This window comes from Triticum urartu, chromosome 6 (genome assembly GCF_003073215.2).
Source record: "Triticum urartu cultivar G1812 chromosome 6, Tu2.1, whole genome shotgun sequence".
NCBI classification, from domain to species: Eukaryota; Viridiplantae; Streptophyta; class Magnoliopsida; order Poales; family Poaceae; genus Triticum; species Triticum urartu.
In genome coordinates this window covers 261,211,557-261,231,101 of record NC_053027.1, presented here as the reverse complement: position 1 = coordinate 261,231,101, position 19,545 = coordinate 261,211,557, and the positions used below count along the sequence as shown (strand labels likewise).

The 19,545-nt window shown below is 42.7% G+C and overlaps 1 long non-coding RNA gene across 1 annotated transcript; it reads left to right on the top strand.

Annotated features, from left to right (window-relative positions):
- The first annotated feature begins 17,302 nt into the window (after positions 1 to 17,302).
- Positions 17,303 to 19,056, top strand: LOC125517158. The gene is made up of 3 exons (XR_007287435.1): positions 17,303 to 17,431; positions 18,064 to 18,344; positions 18,810 to 19,056. It is a non-coding gene; the product is annotated as an uncharacterized LOC125517158 (long non-coding RNA).
- The last annotated feature ends 489 nt before the right edge of the window (positions 19,057 to 19,545 follow it).

The following is a 19,545-nucleotide window of genomic DNA, read 5'->3' as shown; positions in this document are numbered from 1 at the left end:
ACTTACGAAAGCCGTGCCCGCGGTTATGGGCAGACGGGATTTTGTTAATGTCCGGTTGTAGAAAACCTGAAGTTGATCTTAATTAAAAAGCACCAACCGCGTGTGTTACCGTGATGGTCTCTTCTCGGCGGAGTCTGGGAAGTGAACACGGTGTTGGAGTAATGTTTGACGTAGGTTGTTCTAGGATCACTTCTTGATCATAGTGTTCGACCGTGCTTTTGGCTTCTCTTCTCGCTCTCATTTGCGTATGTTAGCCACCATATATGCTAGCCGCTTGCTGCAGCTCCACCTCATACCTTTTTACCCTTCCTATAAGCTTAAATAGTCTTGATCGCGAGGGTGTGAGATTGCTGAGCCCACGTGACTCACAGATACTTCCAAAACCAGCTTGCAGGTGCCGATGAGACCGTGCAGATGACGCAACCAAGCTCAAGGAGGAGCTCGATGAAGATCTTGTTCTTTGTGTCGTTTCATTCTAGTTGATCAGTAGTAGAGCCCAGTTGGGGTCGATCGGGGATCTGTGTAGCATTTGGGGTAGTCTTCTTTATTTTGGTTCCGTAGTTGGACCTTGTTTGTATCTGGATGATGTATCGCTTTATTCAGGTATTGTGTGAAATGGCGATTGTAAGCCAACTATGTATCTCTTTCCCTTATGTACATGGGTCGTGTGAAGATTACCTCACTTGCAACATTGCGTTCAATGCGGTTATGCCTCTAAGTCGTGCTTCGACACGTGGCAGATATAGCCACATCGAGGGTGTTACAAGTTGGTAATCAGAGCCTTCCCCGACTTAGGAGCCCCCTGCTTGATCGAATCGTTGGCGTTGTTGAGTCTAGAAAAATGTTTTGAGTCTTATAAGATTATATATATCGGAGAGTAGGATTTTTTTTATTCCTCAATCCCATCGTTGCTCTGGTGAGGCCTCCTGACGTAGAAGTTTTGACTCTTCTCTTCTCAAATTTAACGAAATTTTTTTAAGATCACGCGAGTATCTTTGAATCGTTCCGATGGTTTTGTGACGAGAACATTGTTCTTGGTGCCTCCTGACATTTAGGGGTTGTGGCAGTGTCCCGGGGAGTTGAGCTCCGAGGTGTTGTCGTCACAATTTTATCTTTGCAGTTCTGGAATACCTGAGTTTAGTTTCGCCGACATCGAAAATCTCTTTTATGCAGTTGTTGGTGAGATAACCTCGACGCCACCCAGTACTGGGGCGGGAGTTCGGGAGTATTGCCATGACTCGTATAACGGATGCTTTCCGAAGGTTGAGGTAAATGATTTTCGAAGGTTTCTTGGTTATGTGTTGAAGGATGGATACAGCTGGATGTAGGATTTGCTAGTTTGGGTGAGATATTATGCTTCCCCTGTATCCCCAACACCTGATTGCATAACCGGAAAAATTTCGGGAGGTGATAAGTGGGAATTCAAGTAGCTCTTAGGATATCTTTCCGGCGGATGTATGATATGAAATTAGGGTTCGACGTCTAGTGGTCTGCCTATCCACGGTTGGTTTTAAAGTGGTCTCGTTGTGTCTTAAAGAGTCCTTGGCTATGCCGACTCGCGGACGCTTCGTATGTTATGTGCACTGCCTTGTACATGATGGTGCTGTACGATCGAGCCCGTGTAGGCCCCACCACGAAAACTTTGGACGAAATCTCTATCATATGTTTGTTCCGGCTTATTCTGCAAGCCAATCCTTTGTTTAGCTTTTGAGTTGTGGTATTCGAGTTGCTTCGAAGTCAAGTGTTGATTCCATACATTTCCTAAGCGGTGTTCTCATACTCCGATGTGAATACTAATCCTTCTCGATCATGGAGTTTGTCATGTCAATCCTTTTCACATGTGTGTTTCTCTTCTAGTGGATCCGAACATTTCAACATCCGCAAGATCAAGTATCAGTTCTTCTCAACGGTGTTTGTTTCATCCGTCTCCAAGTTGCCTTTGTTTTTCCCCCCCCCCCCCCCCCTTTTTCTTCAAGGACTAAGATTTCTTTATCAAGTATCTATCTTATGATTATGAAGTCTCTTCTTTCTTTTCTTTCAATATTCTTATCCGGTGATTCTCATGAAGATTCTAGCGGAGCTTCAAGTTCATCATTCTTCGTTCTTTTTCTTCTCCGGTGGTTTCAAGTCAAGCTTTGTTGATCATTCCTTTCCTTATTTCAAATATCTTCTCATGCCGGTGCACCTCATAATCATTCCCCCCTTGCTATTCAATTGTTCCGGAGTGCTCAAGATATCTCGAAGATTCATGTTTCCACTCTGTAGTCGTTCAAGATCTTTCGAGGATGTTATCTCATTCAAGCCATTTAGTTCAACCGGCGCAATCTATCTTTTAAATCATTTCAACGGTGTATCTTTTCAGTGGGCCCTAACCCACAGGTCTTTTCCCAGGATCTTACCTGACTCTTCTTATTTTTTTGGAGTTACTCTCAAATTCTTTTCCAAGTTTGACGTAAGAATGATTTATCATCAGTCAAATGCCTTTCTCCAAGATCGGTTAAATTCTTTTCATCGGTGGCTCAATCTCTTCGCTTTTGATTCTTCCGGATTGCCTCTACAATTCATGGTGGTGTTTCTCATCATCATTCTCTGCATTTGAAGACCGAAGAAGAGTTTTACCTCCATATCTTATCCGTTCTCTCAGAGATTCGTGGTTCTAGTTCAAGGCCATCCTCTCATAATTGTTTTTATTGTGAGATTTTTTTCACCTATCTGGAGCAATTCAAGAGTCTTCTCAGTTTGTTTATCCGGAGTCCATCAATTCAGGTTTATTCATTCTCAGCTTTCAGTTGTCATTCTCCAATCTTACCGGTGCATCGTTCAAGTGATCTCTAATCAGTTCGTGATCCCTTCGTTCTCATGTATCTAGATTGTCTCAAGTATCTTCGTTCATTTCACAATTCTTACCCGGTGATTCATCCCTTTACTTCGTTCATTTTCGATCCTACTGGTGGTTCGTTCAAGATTTATCTTCCTTATCAATTTATTCGTTGTTTCAATCCTACTGATGGTTCGTTGAAGACCTTCCCAAGTTTATGTTACATCTCTCTTAATCTTTTCTACGAGAATAAGTAATATGTCAAATCCGTTGATTGTCATCAATTTAATTGGTGAAGGATACGCATAACGTAATTCTTATTCTTGTTCATCCAAGTGATTAATTTCGTATTCCGGAGGCTTGTCAAGTTCTCGGTTTTGTTGCTTTATCTTTCTTTTCCCGGAGTTCCAAGTTCTCTCAATTATTTCATCGCGGAGATTCATCTTAATCATCGCAAGGCTTAACCTTGTGTTTTCAACCTCTTCTTCTTCCGTTTGATCATCCTTTTGCATACCGGAGTTCTTCATGAAGGTTTTACATGATGGTTCACCAATGATTTAATTCCTTCTCGAAGTGTTCATCAAGATTCTTTTTAGAGGAGCTCAAGATTTCTTCATCTTGCAATCCGAAGTGAAATTCTTCCTTCTGTATCAATAGAGGTGGTATTATATTCATTCTTGATAATTTGAGTTCATGTTTCGTGATTCACATGTTGTTAAGAATGAGGTATTTACATCCATCAATCTCGTCATTGGAGTTATCTTGTGTCAAATTTCACCTAAATCCTTCCCTAAGGATTGTCGCTATTTATGGTGCTCTTAAAGGACCCAAGTTCTTCTTTATTCTTCCGATGAACAAGTTCGTCGTCTTCTTGCTCTTATCAATCCAATCTTATTTTCGTTAGTGGCAGAATTTCACCTCATAATTTCAAGATGTTTTCTATAAGCCGACAACAAGCTTACTCTTTTCGTTGTTGGTTTTTTTCCAATAACTCCGTTCGACCCTTCTCCTAAAGATGCCTTTTCAAGCTCTTTTGTGACAGAAGTTGCCATTTTCTTCTCCATTCTCCTATTTCAATTATTTGTCTTCTATTCTTTCTCCCGAAGGTCTATTGATGTTGCTCTTTTCACTCCTCATCTCGATTTGTCAAGACCATATTCTTTCCTTTGCTAATCCTTTTCAAACCGGTGTGTCGTGTTTTCATTCAAGTATCTTCTCATCTTATCAAGTTCTTATTCAATTCATTTTCTTTTCAGTCGGAGTGCTGCCCGAAGTTGTTCTTCCTTGTTCCTCTTTTTTTCTAACGGAGTGTTTTTCAACTTCATCATCTCCGTTGTATTCTTTTCTCGAAATGGCTTAACCTTTGCAAAGTTCTTTGGTCTCACTCATTTGTAAAGGAAGCAACTTAGTTTTACCTCTTCTCTTTCTCTTCCGTTGTCCCTCCGGTGCCATTCTAGATCTCGGGACAAGATCCTCTCGTAGTGGTGGAGTGTTGTAACGCCCTGAGACGATGTGCCAGGTGTCCTCTAGTTTTTCGCTGCTGTGGCCTTGTCATTGCTTGCGTGTCATGCATTGCATATCATGTAATCATGTGCATTTCATTTTAATACATGTTCGTCTCATGCATCCAAGCATTTTCCCTGTTGTCCGTTTTGCAATCCGGCGCTCCTATGTCACCCGGTGTCCCTTTCTATCTCTTTTTGTGTGCGGGTGTTAAACGTTTTCGGATTGGACCGAGACTTGTAATGCGGCCTTGGTTTACTACCGGTAGACCGCCTGTCAAGTTTCGTGCCATTTGGACTTCGTTTGATACTCCAACGGTTAACCGAGGGACCGAAAAGGCCTCGTGTGTGTTGCAGCCCAACACCCCTCCAAAGTGACCCAAAACCCACCTAAACCTATCCATTGTCTCGGCCGTTCGATCACGATTGTGTGGCCGAAAACCGCACTCCATTTGGAGCCTCCTAGCTACCTCTACCTATAAATATGTGCTCTCCTCCGAAATTTCCGCGCAGATCAAACCCTAGTCCTCTTCCTCCTCGCGCCGTCGGACATGTCCATCCCGGACCGGACGCGTCCGCCGCCTCCCTCATCCCGTCGGACGCCGCCAGCTCACCACCGCCGCCCTCTCTCTCCTCTAGCCCCACCGCCGCCCGCCGGGGCCCGGGGCAGGCCCGCCCGAGCCAATCGGAGCCCGGACCGGCCCCCGAGCGTCGCCCGTCGCCAGCGCCTCGCCGTCCTTGCTCCGCCGCCGTCTTCGCGCGTCGCCGGTGACCAACTTCGGCGACTAGAACCTCACCGCTGCTCTTCGCTGCCTCGCCTCCACGTCACCTGCGCCGCCCCGCCGCCTCGCTCCCGCGCCACCGAGTCAACCCCGCCGCCCACTCAACGGAGTGCCGCCCGCGCCTCCCGCCGTTGAGCTCGCCAGCCGGAGCCGCCGTCTGCCGCATGCTGCCGGACCTCCGCAGCCTCGCCCTGGTGGGATCTGGCGCCACCCTCCCCGGATCCGAGTCCCCTCACCTCGCCGGCACTCCTCCCCGCACTCCCGCCGACCTCTCCTTCCAACTCCGGCCGCCTCCCCGTGTCTTCTCCGGCGAACTCCGGCCAGATCCGCCGCCGCTTTGAAAACCGTGCAACCCCTAGATCTGCTTCTGAGAGGGTAAAATATCTTTAAGTCCTTTTTCCCCGGTATTTTTTGGCTTTTTCATCGCATCATAACTTCCTCATCGTGGCTCCGATTCGTGCGTGTAGCATATCAAAATTTTCGCCTCAACGAGTACATCGTTTCATCTCATTACATCATTTCCATTTGAGCTCATCTTGATGCCCAAAATGCTGTTGGAAAAGGGCTATGTGATGATTATGTCAGATCTGTTTCAGCAAATGGCCTTTTGTCATTTTTGCCATGATTAATGTATGCATGCTATGATCCTGAGCTCTACATGTGTTTTGTTATATGACATGCCATCTCTACAGGGGTGTATGCCATGTATTTTTTTGATCTTTGTGGTGACTAGCACAAGCATGCAAAGTAGCTTACTCATTGAAGCTGATTTCAGGGACTTAGAATTTCACTAAGCCCTTGCCCTGTCATTATTTTTTATGCCATATGTTCATGTTATTTCCTAGTGATCCGTGCCTCTTTTGAGGATCATCAGTAAGGATGTTTTGTTAATATTGTGGTGCTCTATCCATGCATTTATTTGTTTGCATTTATGGATTACCCTAGCTTGAGTCAATCAATCTCTACTTTTGCTATAAAATGTTCCTGGCAGATTGTTGACATGTTTAGCGATTTTGCCAAGGATGTTGCTATTGATCCATGCATGCTATGTTGTTGTTCTTGCCATGTCTAGATTCTATGCCATGTCTTCTTGCTGGGTGTATGCTTAGTTTTTCATGCCATGCTTTTTAGTGAGTGCATCGAGCTCGTAAACATGCCTACTTGTTAATCTGTTTTGCATGCTCCAGTTTTTCACTAAGTCTGAATCTGTTTGTGTTTTTGCTATGTTCACATGCTTGCAATTGTATTTTCTGATCCCTTTTGGCTCAAGGTTACTAAGGGACTTTTGTTAAGTGCTTTGAGTAGCTTCATGCCATGCCTTTCTTTGCCATGTTTAGTTCCTGTAGCATGTAGTTATCGTGCTCTAAACATTGCTTCCTGATGATAAATTCTTGATATCCTGTTTATTTCACTAAGTCTGAAACCTGTTATCTTTTGCACTTTTTCCATACTTGTTTGAACGTCTTAATAAGTGAATTAGCCATAGCTCAGTGTTCATCTTTTGTCAAGCATCATGAGTGGATACCGTCCATGTATTTTGTTGCAATGTTTGAGCGTTGTAGCATATTTATCTTGATGCATTCAGATGGCTACTTGATGTTAACCGCAGATTGGTGCCATATTTGTTTTGCTTGCCATTTCCAAACCGTGCATCCGATTCCGGTGATCTTTATATCGATTTCGACCGAAATCACCTCACCTTTCCAGTGGCACTCTTGGATTTCCATGTTGAGGACAGATTCAATCATTCCTTTCCAAATCATGCATATGCATCACATACCGCATCCCGCATGTCATGCCATGTTCATGTGTTGGTTGTTTACTATGTTGTGTGCTTCTTTCCGGTGTTGCTTCTTCGGGTTGGTTCCGATAACGTCGCGTTTGTGAGGACCCGTTCGACTACGTCCGTTTATCTTCTTCGTGGACTCATTCTTCTTCCTTGCGGGATTTCAGGCAAGATGACCATACCCTCGAAATCACTTCTATCTTTGCTTGCTAGATGCTCGCTCTTTTGCTATGCCTAAGCTACGATACCTACCACTTGCTTATCATGCCACCCATATTGTTAAGCCAAGCCTCTAACCCACCTTGTCCTAGCAAACCGTTGTTTGGCTATGTTACCGCTTTGCTCAGCCCCTCTTATATCGTTGTTAGTTGCAGGTGAAGATTGGAGCCACCATATATGCTAGCCGCTTGCTGCAGCTCCACCTCATACCTTTTTACCCTTCCTATAAGCTTAAATAGTCTTGATCGCGAGGGTGTGAGATTGCTTAGTCCCCGTGACTCACAGATACTTCCAAAACCAGCTTGCAGGTGCCGATGAGACCGTGTAGATGACGCAACCAAGCTCAAGGAGGAGCTCAATGAAGATCTTGTTCTTTGTGTCGTTTCGTTCTAGTTGAATAGTAGTGGAGCCCAGTTGGGGTCGATCGGGGATCTGTGTAGCATTTGGGGTAGTCTTCTTTATTTTGGTTCCGTAGTCGGACCTTGTTTGTATCTGGATGATGTAATGCTTTATTCAGGTATTGTATGAAGTGGCGATTGTAAGCCAACTATGTATCTCTTTCCCTTATGTATTACATGGGTTGTGTGAAGATTACCTCACTTGCGACATTGCTTTCAATGCGGTTATGCCTCTAAGTCGTGCTTCGACACGTGGGAGATATAGCCGCATCGAGGGCGTTACACTTGTCGTCAGTATGTGACCTCTGTGGCAACTGTCCACTCCCCATTGGACTCTTCATGTACCGTGGCAATCGTCCACTGCCTCTTCGCCTTTCCTTCTCAATTTGGAACTGCTGTCGCACGCTCTTCCTCCCTCTTCCATTTACCTTCACCCTTCCTTCTGACATTGTTCGATCGTATTCTCCATGGAGGGAACAGGCCGGAAATGACCCCATTATTCTTGCCCCGATCTGAAAGATGACATGGTGGAGGAACTCATTGATCGGTGCGATGTCATCGCATCGTCTAGCATGGCAGGTTCGTTCAAGACCATTATCGACTCAAATAAGATCATTACAAAGAACCCAAGGGTCCAGGAGCGGTTTGATCTCCCCTATCTTCTTTGCCATGACCCTGCTTGCTGGCGCGCTGACGACAGAAGCCTCGCGTTATGCAAGTTGATGCCGCTTGATAATGATTAATGCGATGTTAAGATTCCATCACTTAAGGATAAGGCATGTGCAGGCGCAAATGGAGATTGTGTTGTTTATATTGGGCACAGCTGTGAGTGGGAACTTGTGAATGTGTACACTTGTCACCGAATTCCACTTCCAAAAATCTCAGAGTTCCTAGAGGTTGAGCACAGAGATGGTGTATGTACATTCAAGTACGATCATGGTGATTGTCATCTATAGAAGATAGCAATTTGTCGAGTTCCAAACCGCTCTTGGGATTACATGAACTATCAAGTTTTTGCTATCTTCAACAAGCTTGTTGCCGTCCTTACTTCCATGCCTCCATGGATATTGCTAAAAAATCAGTTTCTGTACACGAATGTGTACTATGATCAAATTCAGTACGAGGGTCTCGTGTTTGCTACCACCACTCGTGGCACTGTTTTTGGAGGGAATTCTGATGCTTTCGGTACGTTTGTCTTCCACTGTAATTATAACTGTTTCATCCACATGCATGCGGGTTAGCTAGTTTCCCTTTACTTATTAACCTTGTTGTGTTTCCAAGGTCCAGTGAACATTCCACCACCTATACTTGAAATTTTATATAACCAAGGGGGATATGACGATGGTGATGATCACGAGCATGGGGACGAGTAGGACCTATATACTCAGTGGCGTCTGGCAACTTGTTCCGATGGATCACCTCTTCTTGTCTGTATATAGTGCAGTATTGATGTTACTAAGGAAGTAGGTGTTGTCTCCCATGGTCGCACTCTCCGGACCTATTCCAACATCCGTTGCAGGGTATTCGGGATGGATACTAGTGTGCTAGCGCCAGCACCTTCTCCCTGGTTCACTATTGATAGTCTTGGAGAAAGTTGGCTCTTCCTTGGACTAAACTATCCACTGATGGTGAAAGGCAATCCAGCTGCTATTGGCACAATGTTATTACCATTTATGATAGGCAACTGTATCTATACCTCGAACATTGCAATGGTTCCCTACCGTGGCTATCAAAATATGCATCCTCATATAGGCTGCTTTAGCCTGGATGATCAGTCCTGCGTTGGTCTCGAGATTGGCAATAGCTGGCCCTTCCCCAAGGCTTACCTATGGTTCAAAGCAAGCATTTCCAACCGCGATGATTGGTTGATCTGAAGTTCATTTCATTGCTTGTTATTTGTTGTGTGATGAAAACTTTAGTATTTTCCAGAATGTTTTGTTGGAACTAATCTATAATCCAACATGTATCCTCGTTGTCGTTGTGTGTTTATGACTTGTATGTAATGAATTGTAAATTTGCATATCCATGTCATAAACTCAATTTATGAATGGTTTTCAACTCACTTATTTGAGTGTGAGTACCATAGCAGTATAGCCAGCATCCGGTTATATGAAGTTGCCACATCACATAGAGCCAACATAATATTGGAGTGTGCTAGCACAATAGTTAGTTCTAGTTAGATCAACTAGAGCTAGGTGTCGCAGGGAGGTCGAGAAATATGTTGATAGCGTGACTGCGTGAGGTGTGCTTGTCAGTAGTATGATGTAGGCACAAGGCTTGCCATGTTTCGTACTCCTCTTGTCTAAATGTGCAGAAGATTTGGTCGAGTTCTTCCTCCTTTCGCCGACATGTCAGACATCCAGCATCCAGGTCGTTTCATGCAAGAAAATGGAGTCCTAGTTGAAGCCACAGGATGTGCATCTTGGGTTAAACTGTAAATAGAATCTTACTCTTGAGTAACTCCAAAAGCGGACACGGAATATCTTTATTGGATTTGTTTTTCATCACCAACACATCAAGGTGAAAGATGTGCAGGAAACAGATGATGGGCTCCTCACATCGTCTTGCGTTTTCACTGACATGTTGGACCGCATGTGAGGAAACAAACGATGGGCTCCGCACGTCTGCTGGCTGGCCGAGAAGAGAGAGAGAGGAGGGCTGAGCACGGACTCCAGGAAATTTTGCGACAATGTGAGTAGTACTAGTGGTGTACCGTACTGCTGGAGAGATAATTTGTTCGCTCTATGTAACCAGCACCTCGATATAGTGGAGTGGCATGGGCCATAACTAGCATTCACGTCTAGCAGTACAACACACGCCACCCACACGAGTCCCAGATGACACCAGTTTTCTTGGAGTTCGTTCTACAACCATCTCTTCTCCCTCCTGTTTTCTCAGCCATCGCGTGGTTGGAGGGGTGCCGGTTTGTCGACAGTTGGTTTGCTCAACTACGGTCCCACTTGTAAGTGAAAATTCAACACAGCACGCATTCCCCCTTCAGTGGTGTGCCGGACCAACCGTGTGGGGGTGCAATGTGAACACGGCGGGCTTTTCCTTTTGAACTTGTAACTTGTAAAATTTGGTTTTGCTCGATGGCACGACTAATAGATAGAAATAACGATTTTCCCTAGATTAATGAGAAGTTTGGTTTTGGCGCGGTTCATGGAGTACGTATGAAAATTAAGAAGTTGATGTGAAAGGTAAGATAATTACTAGTAGTACAATATACTACTACATGGATTTGACGGAAAGATAAAGATACAAACAGATCTATTAACAATATCCTCAAGCCCTAGTGCACCGGGTCACCAACTGACGTGTGAGGAGCAGCGGCGTTGGCAGCGAGCTCAACGTGCTTTTGAACAATACCGTCCAAGGTTTCCCAGTGATCCAAGAAGGCCAGCGTCCTATCGTCCTCCTCTTGCACGTAGTAGTCCTTGTGGACGATTTGCGCGTAGACGTGGGTGATGATTTCGATGGTGTCTTTCTACGCCAGGCGTTGCGCGGAGAGCGTGACCTCGAGGTGGACATTCTCCGACGCGACGACGGGTAGTCGCAGGGCCACTAGTGTCTCGAAGAGGTTGTCACCATAGAGGCCGTTGAGGGTGGCGGGCATCGCAGAGCTTGGGCGCGTGGCCTGGAGGCGTATGTCAAAGTCGTCCGCGAGCTTCTTGGCGACGGTGAACTTGCCGAGGAAGCCGGCGAGGACCTCGTCGAACAAGGACATGAAGCTGTCGTCCAAGAGGCACTACAAGAAATATGTCAACTTGTGACCTTCTATCAGTGACCCTGGAAGAATTGGTCATAAATCTACGACCATTTGAGACCAATTGGTCAAAAGTTGTTCCGGGGGCTCCAAACCCTAAACCATAACGACCATTTTGGTCAGAAATGTCATAATTTCCTTACATGAAATGGTCGTAAAGCAAACAACACTGTTCCGCTGCCTTATTTCTAGCTGATAACGACCAATATATATGTTCATAGCCTTGTAAATTGTGGTGCATTGCCATGACTAGCCGCCACCTCATCAGTTTTGCCTATGTGTCATGTCTATGTGTCAGTTTTTGCCCTAGGTTGTGAAGCAGCCTATATTTCTGTCATTCCCAAAATTACCTAAAAAATTGAGCATTCTTTACTGTCCAAATCATTACCTCATGAAAATATTCAACTCCATTAGCTTGGTAAATCTTCCTCAGCAAATTTCCAAAGTTTTTGTTTAGCTTGAACTGTTGTGATGGAAGTACTGGCTAGGCATATCCTAATGAGCTGAATTTTTCCACATCTTCTATATTCCCAAATCATAGCTCTCCAGAAAATTTGAGCCCCATCTAACAATCCATGTGAGCTCAGCATCCAATCTTTGTTTCTAGTAATATTTTCAGTTTGTGAAGCAACTATATTTTATGTTAATTTATAATTGCTAAAAATTTACCATGACATGAACCTTCCCATAAAACCTCCACCCACCAAATTTTAGCTGATTTATTCTAGCCAATTTCCCTCAGCATTTTTCCCAATTTTTTGTTCAGTGGAGAGCACTGTGAAGGAAGTAACATTTTTATGTATCCAAATGGTATGAAAATTTTAAAGTGGCTTCACATGCCCAAATTATCATCCTCCTCCAAATTTCAGATCAATCCGTTCATTCATTTGAGTCTAGATTCAACATTCATATTTTTGTCCAGTGTGGTATGTTGCAAAGCAAATGCCACCTAGGCTCCTCCATTTGAGCTGAAAATTTGTGAAGACTGTCTTCTTAGTAGATGATCATTCCCAGACAAAACTCACACCCATTGGACATGTGCATTTCCCGTACCGCTAATCAAACACTTGGCAAATAATTCATGTTTGAGCATAGTTCGGTCTCCTCGTTAGATTCTTCTGTTGTCATTTTCTTCCCAGCACCTACCAGGGGAGTTCCCAACCCACTAGACATGCCTATGTCGTCCAGAATGCAGGGCAATGCCCCGGTCACGCGGTGGTCATGCGTGTTTACACGCTCTGGAGTTGGGGCCCTCGGCCACCGTCCAAACCTTGATGTATCGCCACCAAACCATGTATTTCTGATTAAATATATACTTATGTATCTATAAATGATTTCTGGAAAAAATAAAGAGCAAACTATAAGGCAGCTACATTTCAACCCGCTTCCTGTTGAATCGGCAAAAATTTGTCTTTTTTACCAGAGGTGGATCAAAACTTTGACACCCAACCATTTGGTCAATTGTGCATTAAATATAGCCTAGTATTTAAGAAAATTGATTTGGTCCAATTTTGGAACAAATATATGGTAGGTCCTTCACAAAAAAACTCATTTTGGGCACTCGGAAAATGGAAAATTGATTTTTCGTCCAAAGAAAATGAAAACTCCCTTAGGCAACATTGTTTGCCATTCCAAGATGCACCCTTGTGCACGATATGAGGTCATTTGAACAAACTATGTCATGAATGTGGCCACAAGATCGATCATTTGGCTTGGAAGCCATGTATCTTCACACATGATAGCTCGCTTTTGAGAACACTTTTTAAAATAATTATCGTATTACAAGTTTATTATTTTTCCTGGTAACTTTACCACATATAATGACACAATGCGAAGGTTTTCCATTTTTTGATTTTTTTTTTGAATTTTTCATGCCCATTTCAAAATGCGGTCAAAACGGTGGGCTTGACCGTTCCTAGCTAGTGGTTCAATCTTGGAAAACTTTTAATGTTTCTCTGATTAAATAGATACATATATACCTAGAAATGATTTTTGGAAAAAATAATTAGCAAACTCTGAGGCAGGCATAATTCAAATCTGACCCGCTTCCAACTAAATCGATAGACATTTGTCTTTTTCACGAGAGGTGGATAAAAGCTTTTGACACCCAACCATTTGGTAAATTGTGCATGAAATATGTCCTAGTACTTTAGAAAATTTATTTGGTACAATTTTGCAACAATTATTTGGTAGGTTCTTCACAAAAAAATCTCATTTTGGGCACTTGAAAAATGGAAAATGATTTTTTCGTCCAAAGAAAATGAAAACTTCCGTAGGCAACATTGTTTGCCATTCCAATATGCACTCTTGTGCACAATATGAGATCACCTAAAGAAACTATGCCATGAATGTGGCCATAAGATTCATCATTTGGCTTGAAAGCCATGCATCTTCACACATGATAGCTTGTTTCTGAGAACACTTTTTAAAAATAATTACCATATCACAAGTTTATTATTTTTCCTCGTAACTTGGTCACATATAATGACACAATGTGGAATTTTCTCATTTTTTGAATTTTTCATGCCCGTTCCAAAATTTGTCAAAACGGCGGGCATGACCTTTCCTAGCTAGTGGTTGAATCTTGCAAAAATTTTGATGTTTCTCTGATTAAATAGATACTTATGTACCTAGAAATGATTTTTGAAAAAAATAAAGAGCAAACTATGAGGCAGGTGCAGTTCAAATTTGACCCGTTTCCAACTGAATTGGCGGAAATTTGTCTTTTTCACCAGAGGTGGATCAAAGCTTTTGACACCCAACCATTTGGTCAATTGTGCATTAAATATGTACTAGTATTTTTGAAAATTTATTTGGTACAATTTTGCAACAAATATATGGTAGGTCCTTCACAAAAAAGTTATTTTGGGCACTCGAAAAATGAAAAATGAAATTTTTGTCCAATGAAATTGAAAACATCCTTTGGCAACATTGTTTGCCACTCCAAAATGCCCCCTTGTGCACAATATGAGATCATTTGAACAAACTATGCCATGAATGTGGCCATAAGATTGATCATTTGGCATGAAAGCCATCCATCTTCACACATGATAGCTCGTTTTCGAGAACACTTTTTTAAAATAATTACTGTATCACAAGTTTATTATTTTTCCTGCTTACTTGGTCAAATATAATGACACAATGCGAAGGTTTTCTCATTTTTTGATTTTTTTGAATTTTGCATGCCCTTTTCAAAATGCGGTCAAAATGGCGGGCATGACCGTTCCTAGCTAGTTGTTGAATCCTGAAAAACTTTTGATGTTTCTCTGATTAAATAGATACTTATGTACCTATAAATGATTTTTGAAAAAAAATAAAGAGCAAACTATGAGGTAGGTGCAGTTCAAATTTGACCCGCTTCCAACTGAATTGGCGGAAATTTGTCTTTTTCAGGACAGGTGGATCGAAGCTTTTGACACCCAACCATTTGGTCAACTATGCATTAAATATGTCCTAGTATTTTGGAAATTTCATTTGGTACAATTTTGCAACAAATATATGGTAGGTCTCTCACAAAAAAAGTCATTTTGGGCACTCAAAAAATGAAAAACAAATTTTCGTCCAATGATAATGAAAACTTCCTTTGGCAACATTGTTTAACATTCCATGATGGACCCTTGTGCACAATATGAGATCATTTTTTTAAAAAAAATTCATGTAAAAAAGTAGATAAAAAGGAAAAACACAATTATATGTGCTTTATTCAATGGTGGGTTTAGTTGTCACACAGATCGATGTCATGGCGCCCATCCATCCGTCCAACTCTCCACCTCTCCATCCCACATCCATCCAGCCATCTATCTACAGAAAAGAACAACATAAAAATGAAAAATGAAAAGGGAAACCTGCAACCCAAATCCTAACCCGCACCTTCACTCCTACCTCAGCTCCTCGTCGTCCTCCCCTAGATCCCGCCGCCGACGACCCGTCCTCCCCTTCCTTCCGTTGCCCACCTCTCCCCTCGCCTCAGCCACCACCTCCGCTCCTCTACCCTCTCCTCCCTGGTTGAACATCCACTCAAGCTCCTCCTCTCCCAACCCCCACCTCCACCTCGACAATCCTGCAGCCGACACCCAACCCCGCCCCCACCTCCACCATGACCTCCCTACCCATCCCCTCCCCACACCCGAAAGCCAAGCAACGAGGAAGTGCACAAGGAGCTGCGCTTGCATCTCAGCATCATGGCGGGCTGCATCGCCACCATCCGCGCCGCCCCCTACATCCTCTACTACCTCACCCGCGAGACCGGCATGACAGAGCTCAAGCTCTAGGGCGGCCCCACTGCCCCCGCCCCCCTGAGGTGATCCCTCCCGCCCGCCCTCTTTCTTCTCTAAGTTCGGTCGATTTGGGTGCAGTGCGCGTGTGATCTAGTTTTCGGATCGATCGTCGTGTGGCCGCTCAGTTTGCTACAGCGTCGTAGGGCTTCGTAATCTTAGATGTGTTTCAACGTGAGCTTGGGCGGTTGGACTACTCGCGGCTATCCCCACTGAGTTATCTTGGCACCTTGGGTTTGAATCCATAGTTGAATTTCGTCCGCAAAAAAAAATAAAAAAAATTCATAGTTGAATTTGGTTAGACTCATGGTCGTTGTGTGATTGCTTCATGATGCTTGACGCACTTTCACTTTACTGGTGTATTTCTGCAAGTTAAGTGAGTTAGATTTCCCAACAGAAGAGAAGTGAATTATCCAGTCATCGTTTGATTCGGTTTACATGATGCTTGCCTTGTGTCTAGGGTTGGTGGGTTGGTAATGCTTGTATTTTTATGGTTACATGTGTACAAAAGGTGATCTGTTGTTCATTATTATTTAAGTCTTAGAACACTGATTTGCAAATTGATAATTGCTGGAACTTAACTAATCGCCTTCGGCAAGTAGATAAAAGAATTGTATGGCTAATGGTCCGCTTTCAATTCTTTCTGCGCGCACCAGATTTGGTTCCACCGGTACTGATGCTAGGCGAATTGATTGTCAGTACAAATTCCGCGCGTGGTTTCGATTGCTTGTCGCGCGGGATTCACCATCGCATTGTGGAGAACTCTGTGCCGGTTCTGAGCATGTGGTGCCAGTTCCGGAGATCGGGTATCTCTCGGCGTGATTGTTTCTGCCTGGATTGGCATTTGCGACCAATAGGCTAGGTCCTTTTTGGCTGAAATCCCAACATATGATGGCTGTCTTTGATGAGAAATTACTGGTAGGTTTCTGTAGCTTATCTATTGAGTTAGATGCACCTGCAACTGTTTATTGCTGTCAAATTAGGCTTTGGGGCACACCTTCTGTTTGATGGTATATAGCTTACCTTATGACAAAATGCGAAAAAGCTTTGCTAATGTGGTACAAGCTGGCCATCAGCATGTATCTCCACGTTACAGAGGTTCAGTAATGTTATCTAGTATTTTTTAGGATTTCTCTTGATAAGTACTTATTTCTCCATAATTCCATATGCTAGTTGCATATCCTGCAATTATTGTGTACCGCACTGATCAAAAGAAATTAATAATAAACTAATAGTTACAGTTTTCTAGTTTTCCTCAAAAAACATGATATTTTAAGTACGACCTCTTACAATATAATATCTGAATTTCCATGGATGGTCTGTTCCAGTTAGCATGAGAGCAGCTGGCAATCCTACAATTAGCATGGATGGTATGTTCCACTTAGCATGTGCATCAGTACCCAGTTTATAGTCTCTGTTTTGTTTGTACATAGCTCACTACTTAGTTCTCCTCGGCTTGAACAAGCACAAGATTCATCAGCAGCACTGAACAAAATTCAGCTTAAACAAGCACAGTAGTTAGTAAATAGTATCTGCATTTTGTCAGTACTGCTAAATTTTGTTTATAAATTCAGTATATAGTGCTAAACTTGCACAGTACCGTCTCTACCTTTTGTTTATACCATTAGATTTTGTTTATAAATCCAGTTTGTATTGATAAACTTGCACAGGCTCTGCCTTTTGGTTATACTGTTAAATTTTATAAATCCATTTTATAGTGCTTACCTCCTTGTCACATTGGGTTTGGCAGCAGTTGCTAATCAGTTTACAACATGGATGATGACTGTTGCAAACATCAACTCCAGCTAACAGAGGACTGGGGGAAGCACTCATCTCCGTGCTCAAGCGTGTGTCGGTCGGTCGACCTTCGCCAAAATAGTGGTCAGGTACAACAACCTTCAACTGGTCACCATTACTGTATGAAAGAATTCATGAACTGGGATTTTGTTTAAGTAGCTACTGAATCCGCTTGCTTGGTTATGGCAGACATACATGTCTTACAAAGTTGTTATTCTTGTTTGAAGCTAAGCTAGGCTACTGCAGTTCCAGCAAAAAGCAGGGTAGCCACTCTTTTTTTTCTTCACTAATAAATTCTTGTTTGAATGCATATCCTGGAGGTGGTGAAGCTGGCAACCTTTCCTCCCCATAAAAATAATTTGCTCTTCATTATGAGCAGTGCCCTTATATAATTAGCTGCTAGGAGTGTTTATATACTTGATCACCACACCTCTACTGTTCTGGTTACTTTTTCTTTCTTCTATGTAGTTGTCCAAGGCATAACAATTTTATGTGTGGCTTGTTATTGTGTTACCAGCCTGCTTTCTTGTACTGACTCTACCATCAGTGACACACCTCTTGGCGATTTTTGTATTACCGATGTTTTAATATTAAAACTGTTTAGCTTGATTTGAAATTGAAATCATAGGGTTGTTTTAATCTCATTTCGAATTGTTTGTAGTTGCTCCAGGTCCTTCTCTAATTGTGTTTATAACTGTCTTCGTTCCTTTTTTGATAACAGGACCAGTTTGACACGATTGACTTGTCGGACAACGAGATTGTCAAGCTTGAGAACTTCCCTTTCATGAATCGCCTAGGGAGCCTCAACCTGCTTACAACTTACAACGCAGGTGATGCCCAGCCCCCAGGGAGCTCTGCATCCATGTCTCGGCCGTCCTCCACAGGAAGAACCTGATCCAAAGGAGCAAGCAGCGCTGCTGGTTCCTTCGAGGATGCGTGCTCCTGGTCGAGTCTTGTGGAGAAGTAGGGCGAATCGGGCATCGTCTCACTTGTGCTGTTGTGGTAAGAACAGAATACCACTCTCACTTTATGTGCATGTATTAGTACAACAAAGCATTCTTACATGGTGATTGTTAGCGACACAACAATTATCTTGCAACATAGCTTGCCAAATTGCTTGCTTACTATATAACATGTACTGCTAAACATGTTATCCTCCTACATGATGTTGTATCATTTGCAAATACTCCTGGACATCAGCTCCCATTAGCTATAATTTGTACCTCTAAAAGAGGAGTATAAACTGGACTAATCTGTACTATATTATGCTTGAGACTTGATCCAACCCATATTAATTGTTACCAGTGATGTTATTATCTACTCTAATGGCTAATGAATCTGTACCTGCCATAACATGTGGAATGACTAATGAATATGTACCCGAATACCATGTGTAATGACTATTATTTTTGTATCGTTTGAACATTTTTTCTGCTATAGTCTCACTCATGATTGATCTACTGCCAGGTGAATGAGGTTTTCAAATGTTGAAGGAGGAGGACAATAGGAACTTCTGTTATGTCTTATCATCTAAATTTCTGTTTTAATTTTCTTTCATAGAATAGTTTTGTTTGGTACTTACTATTCTTAGGATGTAAAGATATGTATTGCTGGAATGAATGGTTGTAATATTATAACATTGCATGTTGCTTTGAAAATGTATCAGAACTGGGCTAGGTCCAAGATAACTTGTGGTGTGATGTGTTGTAATGTTAATGGCATAATATTTCTTTTTGGATTGGATCAGTTTTTTCGGAACTGGGCTCGTCCCAAGTTATATTGGACAATTATTTTTGAGGGAAAACATCAGAGGCCCAGAAAAATACATGATTAGAAAGAAAATATGTTGTTAAAAGGCCATGCAAAGAAATTAATAAGGTTGAATTGTTGGGCCAGGCCCATGTAGCTAATAAAAGCATAGGAAAAATATATATTAGAAAGGCTAAATTAATGGGCTTGGCCCATGTAAAACACCGAATTGGGCCGGGCTGATTCTTATCCATGTCAGCTTTCCATGCTGGATCCTACGTGGCCTGGGGAGGCTGCCAGTGACCAAAAATTTGGTCGTGGAACCAACGACCTTTTACATATCAAAAAGAAGGTCATTAATTTCAGTTTACGACGGCCAGCTTTTGACCATCTGTGTTTGGTCGCCAAAAGGTCGCAAATGAAAAACAATGACCATTCAGCGACCAATAGTGAT